This window comes from Tachypleus tridentatus, chromosome 2 (assembly GCF_004210375.1).
Source record: "Tachypleus tridentatus isolate NWPU-2018 chromosome 2, ASM421037v1, whole genome shotgun sequence".
In the NCBI taxonomy this organism is placed as follows: domain Eukaryota; kingdom Metazoa; phylum Arthropoda; class Merostomata; order Xiphosura; family Limulidae; genus Tachypleus; species Tachypleus tridentatus.
Genome location: NC_134826.1, coordinates 148,213,502 through 148,225,771, shown reverse-complemented (window position 1 = coordinate 148,225,771; position 12,270 = coordinate 148,213,502). Strand labels below are relative to the sequence as shown.

Sequence of the window (12,270 nt, the reverse complement as noted above, 5' to 3'; positions counted from 1 at the left end):
TGTTTTATAAAACAACTGTCTGTTCTTCTGTATCAATAGTTTTATCTCTCTGTATTAACTGTTTTATAACACAACTGTCTGTTCTTCTGTATCAATAGTTTTATCTCTCTGTATTAACTGTTTTATAACACTACTGTCTGTTCTTCTGTATCAATAGTTTTATCTCTCTGTATTAACTGTTTTATAACACTACTGTCTGTTCTGTCTGTTCTTCTGTATCAATAGTTTTATCTCTCTGTATTAACTGTTTTATAACACTACTTTCTGTTCTTCTGTATCAATAGTTTTATCTCTCTGTATTAACTGTTTTATAACACTATTAACTGTTCTTCTGTATCAATAGTTTTATCTCTCTGCCATTGTTGTTTGGATACATATTACTGAATGTTTTAATTAACATGTATATATTACTGAAGTATGTATATATTACTGAATGTTTCAGTTCGTACTGAAGTATGTATATATTACTGAATGTTTCAGTTCGTACTGAAGTAACATGTATATATTACTGAATGTTTCAGTTCGTACTGATGTAACATGTATATATCACTGAATGTTTCAGTTCGTACTGAAGTATGTATATATTACTGAATGTTTCAGTTCGTACTGAAGTAACATGTATATATTACTGAATGTTTCAGTTCGTACTGAAGTATGTATATATTACTGAATGTTTCAGTTCAGTTCGTACTGAAGTATGTATATATTACTGAAGTATGTATATATTACTGAATGTTTCAGTTCGTACTGAAGTAAGTATATTCACACTAATATTGGTTCTAGTACTTGATTTTATACATCATTTAAAGCTCCCTGAAAATAATAGTGTTTTGATTATTAGTATTACCGTTACGACACCTACAATACCATATGTAATTAATTTTAGAATAAATAAAAACACTTTAAACCTTGAAATCATTGCTTGTTTGGTTTTGAATTTTGCGCAAAGTTATACGAGGGCTATCTGCGCTAACCATTCCTAAATTAGAGGTGTAAGACTAGAGGTAAGGCAACTAGTCATCACCACCGACCGCCAATTCTTGAGCTACTCTTTTACCAATGAATAGTGGGATTGACCGTACCATTATAACGTTCCCACGGCTATAAGGGCTAGTATGTTTGGTGTGACGGGGAATAAAACCCGCGACCCTCAAATTGAGAGTCGAGTATCGTAACCACCTGACTATGCCGGGACGCCTTGAGAGAAAACAAATGACTTAGCATTACTGAAGCTGTGACTTGCGTTAACACGTCCAGACACAAGAGTGTTGTCGCATTGCATCAGAAAGTTGTAGCTCAAGTGCACCAAAAAGGTTTTATTTCAGATATTCGTGCGCAGCTTCACAATGGCTTTCCGTGTTGCACGTTCGTAAGTTTGAAATTGTACACTTGAGGAAGCGCATCTGCCGCCACCGGCAACGTTTGGCTACACTAATTCAATAATTGGATGTGATCATCACTCTTATAACGCACTCACGGCTCCAAAGCGCGAAACGTGAATTTTTGAGCTAAGTGCCAGATTTATCACAAGGGATTGTCCCATAAAAGGTCAGTATTCGTAAATTATTCTCATGTATCAACAATATTAATCATGTAACTGCCAAAAGTCCCCAGGCTTAAAACGTACTGCTATAAACAGGAGAGCGGGCCGCCCCTATCCACCATTTTGTATCACAGTCCATGACACAAATTCCAGGAACTTATAAGAGAAATAAATATAGAATGTACAATAATAGCAACTTTAATCAACATTTTAGTTTGGCGTCACCTTCACGTATTTTACTGCAGACCTTCTATCACTGTTGAGCTCTCACACTTACGACATAAGATAAAAAAAATACAAACCTGAAACAATCCCCAAATCCGTATCATTCGTTCGGTTAGTTATCCATTTAAAACATAGCTTTTAGAAGTTCGTTTGACTTTTAGGACCAAGCTTTATAGAAATTGGATTTTTCCATTTTTTTTCACTACAATTTGTGACAGAAGAGCATTTCTTATTTGTTTATACATATTAAACTGTGTAATTCGTGAAAAAAAAAGTCTGTTTACACACTATTTTACTTCGCCGGGTAAACACTTTTTTAGGCAGACTACAAACTAGTTCTTCTACTTATAAACAACTTAGAGTTAGCCATCAGTAGGTCGAAAGTCAAGGCTGTTCCCCATAAAAAAAAATACGTGGATTCTTTTAAAATGATGTATTATCGAATGACCTATGAACCAGGGTTCCCTTTAAGCTGCGCAGCCGCACAACAACCAATGAAGTTCCGCGCACATTCTCAGTAACAACCCTTTCAGTTGATAGGCCTAAAACTCAACTATCCATCTGGTAGCGTTGCAAAGCGGCCTAATGATCCAATAGGGTCGATGGTAGAAAACACTCCCGTCCTTTAAAATAGAAAGAAACTGGAAGCGCACATCCGCATATTGCCTTCATACTGGTGCACATGAAAAAACTTCATTCCAAACATGGAAGGAACAACAGTTAAACTAGTTCTGCATTATAACAAACATTATAAATTGAATACAAAATATTAGTGTTTAACTGTGAGTTGGTCTTTAGCAATAGAGCAGACTTTTCTCGGCTTTGGCCTTACACACACGGTCTAGTGGTTATGCGACTCGCAAACTCAAGTTCGCGGATTCGAATCCTCATCACACTAAACATGCTCAGTCTTTCAGTTATGGAGGCATTATAAAGTTACAATCAATCCCACTATGCGTTAGTAAAAGAGTAGCCAAAGAGTTGGCGATTGGTGGTGATAACTAGCTGCCTTCTCTCTAGTCTTATATTGCTAAACTTGGGGCGGCTAGCACAAATAGCCATCGTGTAGCTTTGCTCGAAATTCAGAACAAACAAACAATAGGACACTCGATTCTCGACTGAAATACAAGAGTAGTGTTTCAGTGACCTCCCATCCACTCAAATTATGAATATTAATTAGCCTACTGCTAACAGTTAGTTTTGAATATGTATCGTAATATTAACTTTTTACGTCAAGTGCTGAATATGAAAATTATTTCTAAACTATGACCTATGACTTTCAACCACACTGATGAACAACAGGTGTCGTGCTACGTTAGGTAAACGTACCACAGCTAAATTTTACGGACGTATTAAAAACACGTAAACTAGTAGGCCTAGACTACTTTCCGTATGGTTGGTTCTACTTTTAAAATAAAATTACTGTTATTACCTACAGGAAGTAAATGCAAACATCAGTTATTTGAGAGACATTTTAGTCTTAACAGGAAACACCTGTACTAAAACGAGGAAGATTGTTATTATTTATTTACTTTACAGGCATTGCAAAAATTAAACATGTCACATTGACAGGAATATAGAACACTACAATAACAGAACAACGTCTGTATTTTAACAGATTTCTGTCTTCAGTTAAAGGCCTATTTGTTTGTAATGCTTCACCAGCTTGCGGTATTTAAACTGTCACAAATATTTAGCTGTCAAGTTATTAATTTCGTCGTGTTGCTTGAAACATTTCTACTTAAACATGTATCGTCCGTAGTCATTATAATGCACAGTTTTATTACATGGCCTAACAATTCTATGAGCTGGAATAAAATTAGAACATTTAACGTGCAGAAGGTTTCTGTTCTTTTCTAATTTAAAAAAAAATGTGCGCGTGTTTTCGTAATTATTACCAGAAATGGTATGTTAATAATTCACATTCGTTTAATCCTAACGAATATATATATCTATATTACAACCGGGCCTATTTGTTGTAGGACGTAGGCTTATTTATTTTTATTTTTTTTAAACGAGGCTTAGATGTAAGAATGTTTTAACGTTTAAACTTTTATCATATATTTGCATCACTCAGTCACTATCGCTTTATTTAAGGTTACTTAAAAAGAGAATAAGCATGTTCAGTCATATTAATTATATGAACTAGTGAATGAAAACAAAGCAAAATTAGTTTATAAAATGTCTGACACACTCACTATCCAGAACCGTGAGGCCTTCCATTAGTTACCATTGCTCGTTAGGCTAGTGAGGGTACGACATACATAGTAATGTGGGCGTTGAACATATCATTAATAATGGTGTAAAATAAAAGTAATTTTAATGCCTTTTATTTACAAACTGGTATGGATTAATAGCACAAATTATATTTTTTGTTATTAAGGAAAATATCAAAGTAACAAAACTCTTTCAGACAATGACACAACACTGTACATTGGACTTTAAAAAACTTTTCACGAGTTGTTTCACCCTAGAACTATCAGTGGATGTTTATATAGATTCAACTGGGCTTATGAACACATTTGATTTTTCTGAGTTATGTGTACATCAAATGACTAGTGGGTCCATGTGTTTTGTTTTTTATTATAGGTTGTTTAATATGTCGGCCACAAATAAACTTGAAACAAATATACCATCAATATTGAAGCTAATTCCATTAATTTATTTCTGCGTAATATACAAAAAAAAAAAGTTTTGTTTTGGTTTTGAAGTAAATCGAATGTTGCATCAAACAAAATCAAAATATTAGAAATATACTCAAATATTATCATCAGAGATACTTCAAGCAAAAAGTCGGTGATACCAAGGTAGATATACCAATACCACGAGCTAATTAAACCTACATTAAAATAGCCTACAGTCTTCATGAAAGAAAAACCAATTTGAAATTACACGTTTTTTGTATTGTTTTTAAGCTAAGAATTATTACTGGTGTAAGAGAGATAATTTATCTAAATCACGTGACACATTGATGCTGCTTTGGTTGGTTGGTTAGTTTCCAAATTTCGCGCAAAGCTACACGAGAGCTATCTCTGCTAGAAGTATCTAATTTAGTAGTGTAAGACGAGAGGAAAGTCAGCTAGTCAATATCACTCACCGCCAACTCTTGGACTACTATATACCAACGAATAGCGGGATTGCCTATTACATAATAGCGCCCATACGGATGAAAAGGCATGTACTGAAAGGAGATTCAAACCCGCGACCCTCAGATTGCTAGTCGAATATCCTAACAACTAGACTATGCAGTTTGGGTAAACTTTATATTTTGTTACAACACATAAGAAAGTTTTATGTCTTTTCAATACTTAGTTCTCATTTATAAAAACAATTTTACCAAAATATTAGACAGAAGCTCTTTTATTCTATTTAAATCAAACTTACAAAATGCTTTTGCACAACAGATTATAGCATTAAAGGATTATTATTTTAACACATATATCCTAAACACTGTTCAGTCGAACCTAGTTTTCTGGAAGCTCATATATTTGAATGAAGTAAACACCCCCATAAAAAAGTTTGACGTTCCACATTTAGACAAAGAATACTGAACAGTTGAGAGGGTTAACGCTCCCGACACAGCTGTTACGCCAGTGCACCAAGCGTAGAGTAGCACCTGTTGTCGAACTCTTTATTTTAATTTAAAACTGTATGTAAAATTTAATATCTTATGTTTGTCTTAACTTCTCGAGTGGAATGCAGAATCTTGAGATGTTTCAAAAGATAATTTCTCTTTGAATGTCAGCTACTGCTTCATAACACAGTCGATAAGTTCAACAGGCATATCACTTAACTTTGAATGTCAGCTACTGCTTCATTACACAGTCGATAAGTTCAACAGGCACATCACTTAACTTTGAATGTCAGCTACTGCTTCATAACACAGTCGATAAGTTCAACAGGCACATCACTTAACTTTGAATGTCAGCTACTGCTTCATTACACAGTCGATAAGTTCAACAGGCACATCACTTAACTTTGAATGTCAGCTACTGCTTCATTACACAGTCGATAAGTTCAACAGGCATATCACTTAACTTTAAATGTCAGCTACTGCTTCATAACACAGTCGATAAGTTCAACAGGCATATCACTTAACTTTGAATGTCAGCTACTGCTTCATAACACAGTCGATAAGTTCAAGAGGCATATAACTTAACTTTGAATGTCAGCTATTGCTTCATAACACAGTCGATAAGTTCAACAGGCATATCACTTAACTTTAAATGTCAGCTATTGCTTCATTACACAGTCGATAAGTTCAACAGGCATATCACTTAACTTTGAATGTCAGCTACTGCTTCATTACACAGTCGATAAGTTCAACAGGCATATCACTTAACTTTGAATGTCAGCTACTGCTTCATAACACAGTCGATAAGTTCAACAGGCATATCACTTAACTTTGAATGTCAGCTACTGCTTCATTACACAGTCGATAAGTTCAACAGGCATATCACTTAACTTTAAATGTCAGCTACTGCTTCATAACACAGTCGATAAGTTCAACAGGAATATCACTTAACTTTTAATGTCAGCTACTGCTTCATAACACAGTCGATAAGTTCAACAGGCATATCACTTAACTTTGAATGTCAGCTACTGCTTCATAACACAGTCGGTATGTTCAACAGGCATATCACTTAACTTTAAATGTCAGCTTTGCTTCATAACACAGTCGATAAGTTCAACAGGCATATCACTTAACTTTGAATGTCAGCTACTGCTTCATAACACAGTCGATAAGTTCAACAGGCATATCACTTAACTTTAAATGTCAGCTACTGCTTCATAACACAGTCGATAAGTTCAACAGGCATATCACTTAACTTTGAATGTCAGCTACTGCTTCATTACACAGTCGATAAGTTCAACAGGCATATCACTTAACTTTAAATGTCAGCTACTGCTTCATAACACAGTCGATAAGTTCAACAGGCATATCACTTAACTTTGAATGTCAGCTACTGCTTCATAACACAGTCGATAAGTTCAACAGGCATATAACTTAACTTTGAATGTCAGCTACTGCTTCATAACACAGTGGGTATGTTCAACAGGCTTATCACTTAACTTTGGATGTCAGCTACTGCTTCATAACACAGTCGATAAGTTCAACAGGCATATCACTTAACTTTGAATGTCAGCTACTGCTTCATTACACAGTCGATAAGTTCAACAGGCATATCACTTAACTTTGAATGTCAGCTACTGCTTCATAACACTGTCGATAAGTTCAACAGGCATATACTTAACTTTGAATGTCAGCTACTGCTTTATTACACAGTCGATAAGTTCAACAGGCATATCACTTAACTTTGAATGTCAGCTACTGCTTCATAACACTGTCGATAAGTTCAACAGGCATATCACTTAACTTTGAATGTCAGCTACTGCTTTATTACACAGTCGATAAGTTCAACAGGCATATCACTTAACTTTGAATGTCAGCTACTGCTTCATAACACTGTCGATAAGTTCAACAGGCATATCACTTAACTTTGAATGTCAGCTACTGCTTCATAACACAGTGGGTAAGTTCAACAGGCATATCACTAACTTTGAATGTCAGCTACTGCTTCATAACACAGTGGGTATGTTCAACAGGCATATCACTTAACTTTAAATGTCAGCTACTGCTTCATAACACAGTCGATAAGTTAAACAGGCTTATCACTTAACTGATTATGTCCCAGGACATTAAAACCCTGTCGAAAACTGTGTATGTAGTGCTAAGCACTACGTACAAAGTGAGCCAAGCTTTCTATACATACATACACATATATATATCATTTGTGTACCATATGTTACTCATTAATTAAAAGGATAAAACCTTCTAGCACAAAAAATGTTAGAGTAAATCTGCAAGTTCTCTGTCCTAGTCTTTTCTATTTCATACGTGTAATTAAACGGTTATATATATATAATCATTATTATGATTTTTTGTTTGTTTTCCCATTTCCAGCAAACCTACACGAGGGCTATTTGCTCTAGCCGTCTCTAATTTAACAGTGCAAGACTAGAGGGAAAGCAACTAGTTATCATATCTACAACCAACTCTTGGACTACTCTTTTACCAAGGAATAGCGGGATTGACCGTCACGTTATAAAGCCCCATAACTAAAAGGATAAGCCTATTTGGTGTGACGGGGATTCGAACCCGCGATCTTCAGATTACAAATCGAGTACCCCTAACTACCTAGCCAATTATTCTGATGTGAGTGTCTTATTAGTTTATTTCACACATGTTAAAAGTTGTGTAAAATGTGTAATTACACCATGTAACACAATTTTTACTTTTTCTTGTTCCTGGACAGAAAGTGTTATTTCCCAATTGTTTATGCCTAAAGTAAATGGAAAAGACCTATTTTTCTCTTCAAACTTTGTTTTTGTGATCTCGGAGCGTATAACGAAAACATGATAGGAGACTATATTTGGGGTCTGATACGTGAAAGTGATTTACGTTGCAGTCGCAAATCTCGAAAACTACTCACTTCTAAACATTTTGTTCAACTTTAGTATAAATACATGTATATCTCAATTCATATGTTGTTTTATTCAGACCTTATGTAAATGAAAATGTACAAATTTGCCTGTTTTACATAGAAAATAGATTAATTTCTAAATTTCATTATCCAGGTCACAAAAGCAAAGTTTGAAGGGAATAATGGCCATTTTCTTTACTTTTACAACATAAGCAATTAAGAAATAACACATACTATCTAGGAACAAAATTTGTGTTACATAGTGTTATTAATTTAAAGTCAAACGTTTCGAATATTAGAACATCATCAATTAGAATACTATATAAACATATAAACATCATCACTTAGAATACTATATAAACATATAAACATCATCACTTAGAATAATATATAAACATATAAACATCATCAATTAGAAGAATACTATATAAACATATAAACAGGATAAAAACTAAACAGTATAACATTAGCGAAGAAACAGATTAACGGATAACCTTAGCACTCGTCTGATGTGATAGCTTGGCGCTAAGAAAGAATTTTCTTTGGTTTTAGAGCTTCACACTGAGCTACTTGTACTGAGCCCACCTCGAGTATTTAAGCCAGACTTTCAGCTTTAAAAGCCCTCAGCGTTAATGGGGAGTAAGATATTACAAATATGCTATGTACATGAAGAACACAAACATTGATGACAATTGAATAATTGATTATTTGGAATTAATCACAAAGCCACACAATGGGCTAACTGTGCTCTGCCCACTTCGGTTATCGAAACCGGGCATGTAACGGTGTAAGTCAGCAGACATACAGCTATACCATCGGCGAGTCATCAATGGCCAACAGTTTGTCAACAAAGAGCCAGTTGGCAACTTACGTTCATGGACCTCACTCCCTGCACAGCCTTTGTTTCTTTTTTGCATTTACATTTTACTCAGTAAACAATTTTATACCAAATTCAATGCTTTTAAAATGTTGCAAAATTCCTAACTTAAAAATACGAGGAAGCTATTAAAACAACATCGCTTCAATTATGTTAGAGAGGGGGAGGTTGAGACAGACATCCGGAGTATACTTTTTTTTAAAGCATCTTGGCCGGACAGACACAGTGTAATAATTATTTTTTCAATGAAAGTAAGTAGCCCAGGAACTTTTGAAAACTTGGACCTTTAAGTAACTTCTTCCTCTATCTTCTGATTAGTCCTACTCTCTGTATTGTAAACCATACATAAATTAATAAAATAAAACAAATGCATTTTAACCCTTAAATGGCGGCCATCATCAGTTGATGCTGCTATCTACAACATTTCTGCTGTTTAAGGATTAAAACAATGATGTCGAGAAATAGAACTCAGTATCTATGGTTAAGATTGATTTGATGAGTATGTAAACTGGTGGATCTGCAACCTGAGGGTCGCGAGTTGGAATCCCTGTCACACGAAACATGCTCGCCCTTTCAGCCGTGTTTCAGTCAATCTCACTTGGGAAAAATAGTAGCCTAAGAGTTGGCGGTGTATGATAATGATTAGCTGCCATCCCTCTAGTCTTACACAGCTAAATTATGGACAGCTAACGCAGATAACTCTTTTGTAGTTGTGCGCGAAATTCCAAACAAACAAACAATGTCAACTGGTTCACTATTATGCATTACTTTCGTTTCCACACAACGACTAATTCTATTATTTTATAACTGGCAAAAAGAAAAGAAAAATTAACAAATCGATAAGTGTGTTGGATTATTCATTAGAACAAACCACCATTACAATAATTCGCTTGCATTGTATTAAGCGAAATCACATTGTTCTTTTAATTTACTACTGTACGTCTTAATATCACTGTTTTCTTATACAATCCATATTGTGACAAAAGAACCGAGACTGATGCAGTTTTAGGACCAACCCTATAATGTAATGTAGCAGCTAACTTGTTTTTAAATGCAATGTTAAATACACTGCCACCTATTTACTTTCATTAAATCATGTAAGTATTGTGTAACATTTTTAGTTTTAATTAGAACTGTTATATGTTTCAAGATGTTATATGTATTTTAATTTAATATGTCTAAAATAGCACCAAACCTATTTAATATATAGTTAGTTGGAAAAAATATCTTTCTAACAAAGAAAGTGGTCCGGCATGGCCAGGAGGGTAAAGCACTCGACTCCTAATCTGATGGCCGCGGGTTCGAATCCCCGTCACACCAAACATGCTCGCCCCTTCAGCCGTCGGAGCGTTATAATGTGACAGTCAATACCACTATTCGTTGGTAAATGAGTAACCCAAGAGTTGGCGGTTGGTGGTGATGACTAGATACCTTCCCTTTATTCTTACATTGCTAAATTAGGGACGACTAGCGCAGATAACCCTCGTGTAGCTTTGCACGAAATGTAAAACAAACCAAATCAAACAAAGACAGCATACTTTCTCAAGATGACAATCATAGAGAAAACATTTGAAAAATTATTTATGGATTATAAGTTTGCAGTGACCAAAATATTACAAAGCTTGGTTGTTTTTCCTCCAAAAAATTTAAAAGTTTAATAATAATAAGTCAGGTTTCGATACTCGTGGTTTGCTCAACAAGGATAATCTAAAGAATAGTTTTGTGCTTAACAACAAACAAACAGCCACCATTAACAACAAAGTGTTCACAACATATTCTAGGTTTTTTTTTAAACTTTCCGGCTTATTTATTTGTGTGTCTGCGTATCACATTTCATCAGAACTCCAACAAATTCTGGGAAATGTTATGCAACATCTATACTTTAAGGGTTAAGTAACTCTTTAGTAAGACGAAGTTTGTATTTATTGTTCTTCAGCCACGTATGCTATATGTGACACAGTACGGTTTTACATTAAATTAGTAGAATAAACTAACTGATGTTTATTAACATATGGTTTTAAATTGAGTAAACACCTCGTGATTTAAGTACTAAACTAATTAATGTTTCTACCCGTAATTTTTCGATTGGGTGTGGGTTGAAAAGACTAAAATGTATCTATATATAAACCTCTTTTAATGACTACTACTCGGATTAAAGCTATCTTACTATATGACTCTAAACGACATGTTTTATATGATACTAGCAAGAAACTTCTGGATAAACACATTGTCCTTGTCGTATCTATAGTGTCTTTCTTCAAGAACCCTCAAAGAGAAACAAATTTAAACATATGATCTCTTGAGATGAATTACTTGGTAAAAAATATTTAGCTGAATAGTTTGTTCGATATAAGCAACAGCTAAAGGTGAGAGTGGGAACAGAACAATGAACGTTAAGGGTTAATCAAAGAAACAATCCTTGGAACAGAAAACAAGTTATGAAACTTAAATCCTAGCTAAGGATACGAAGAAAAAATATCTACACCACAGCGCCACATGAGCGAAAATAACACCAACTATAGTGAACCAGTTTCTTTAATAATTAACTCAAGGAAATTCTTCGATGGAGGAGTGAGTTTTGGTCTTTTAAACCATTTTAACTAATGTTTTTGGTTATGATGCAAATATAGAAATATATACATATATATATTAACAATGGGGTAACTGTTTACTTTGGTAATTTTGCAAATAAATAAATATTTATAATGGTGTAACTATTTACCTTGATAACCCCAGTTGACGGTTCAGTTAAGCCTAAATTGAATACTATCCAGTTTACAGTACAAAATATATATACGTTTTCTGAGACAGTTGTTTTAGTGGACCGTTTTTCAAAACAGTTTAATACGTGTTTAATATACAATAAAGAATTTATGAAAAATATCAGCCTAAATTCCAATGATTCACGAATAATTAAGAAACCATAAAGTAGTTTATGATGAATGTTTTTGAACTCTTGTAGAAACAGCTGAGTCTAAGACAATGTCATCTGATCTTTAAGATATTTACATACAAGAATAAGACGCGAGTGCCATACACGTTCCATTATAAACTAACAGAAGTCTTGAGTGAATACGAGACTCAACACAATGTGTTTAGACTATGAGAATTATGGTCCTACACTGAGGTGACGCATCACT

General features: G+C 34.4%; 1 protein-coding gene across 7 annotated transcripts in view; it reads right to left on the bottom strand.

Moving 5' to 3' along the window:
- The window catches only part of LOC143245336 (epidermal growth factor-like protein 8), a 107,128-nt gene that overhangs the window by 67,551 nt on the left and 27,307 nt on the right, over positions 1 to 12,270 (bottom strand). Inside the window, exon 1 of one of the 7 annotated variants that reach the window (XM_076491571.1) lies at positions 1,846 to 1,867. The exons of the other annotated variants lie outside the window; for them this stretch is intronic. The gene's annotated coding sequence lies outside the window, so the exon portion shown is untranslated. Of the gene's footprint in view, positions 1 to 1,845; positions 1,868 to 12,270 lie in introns of those variants that run through there. 7 annotated transcript variants of the gene reach the window in all.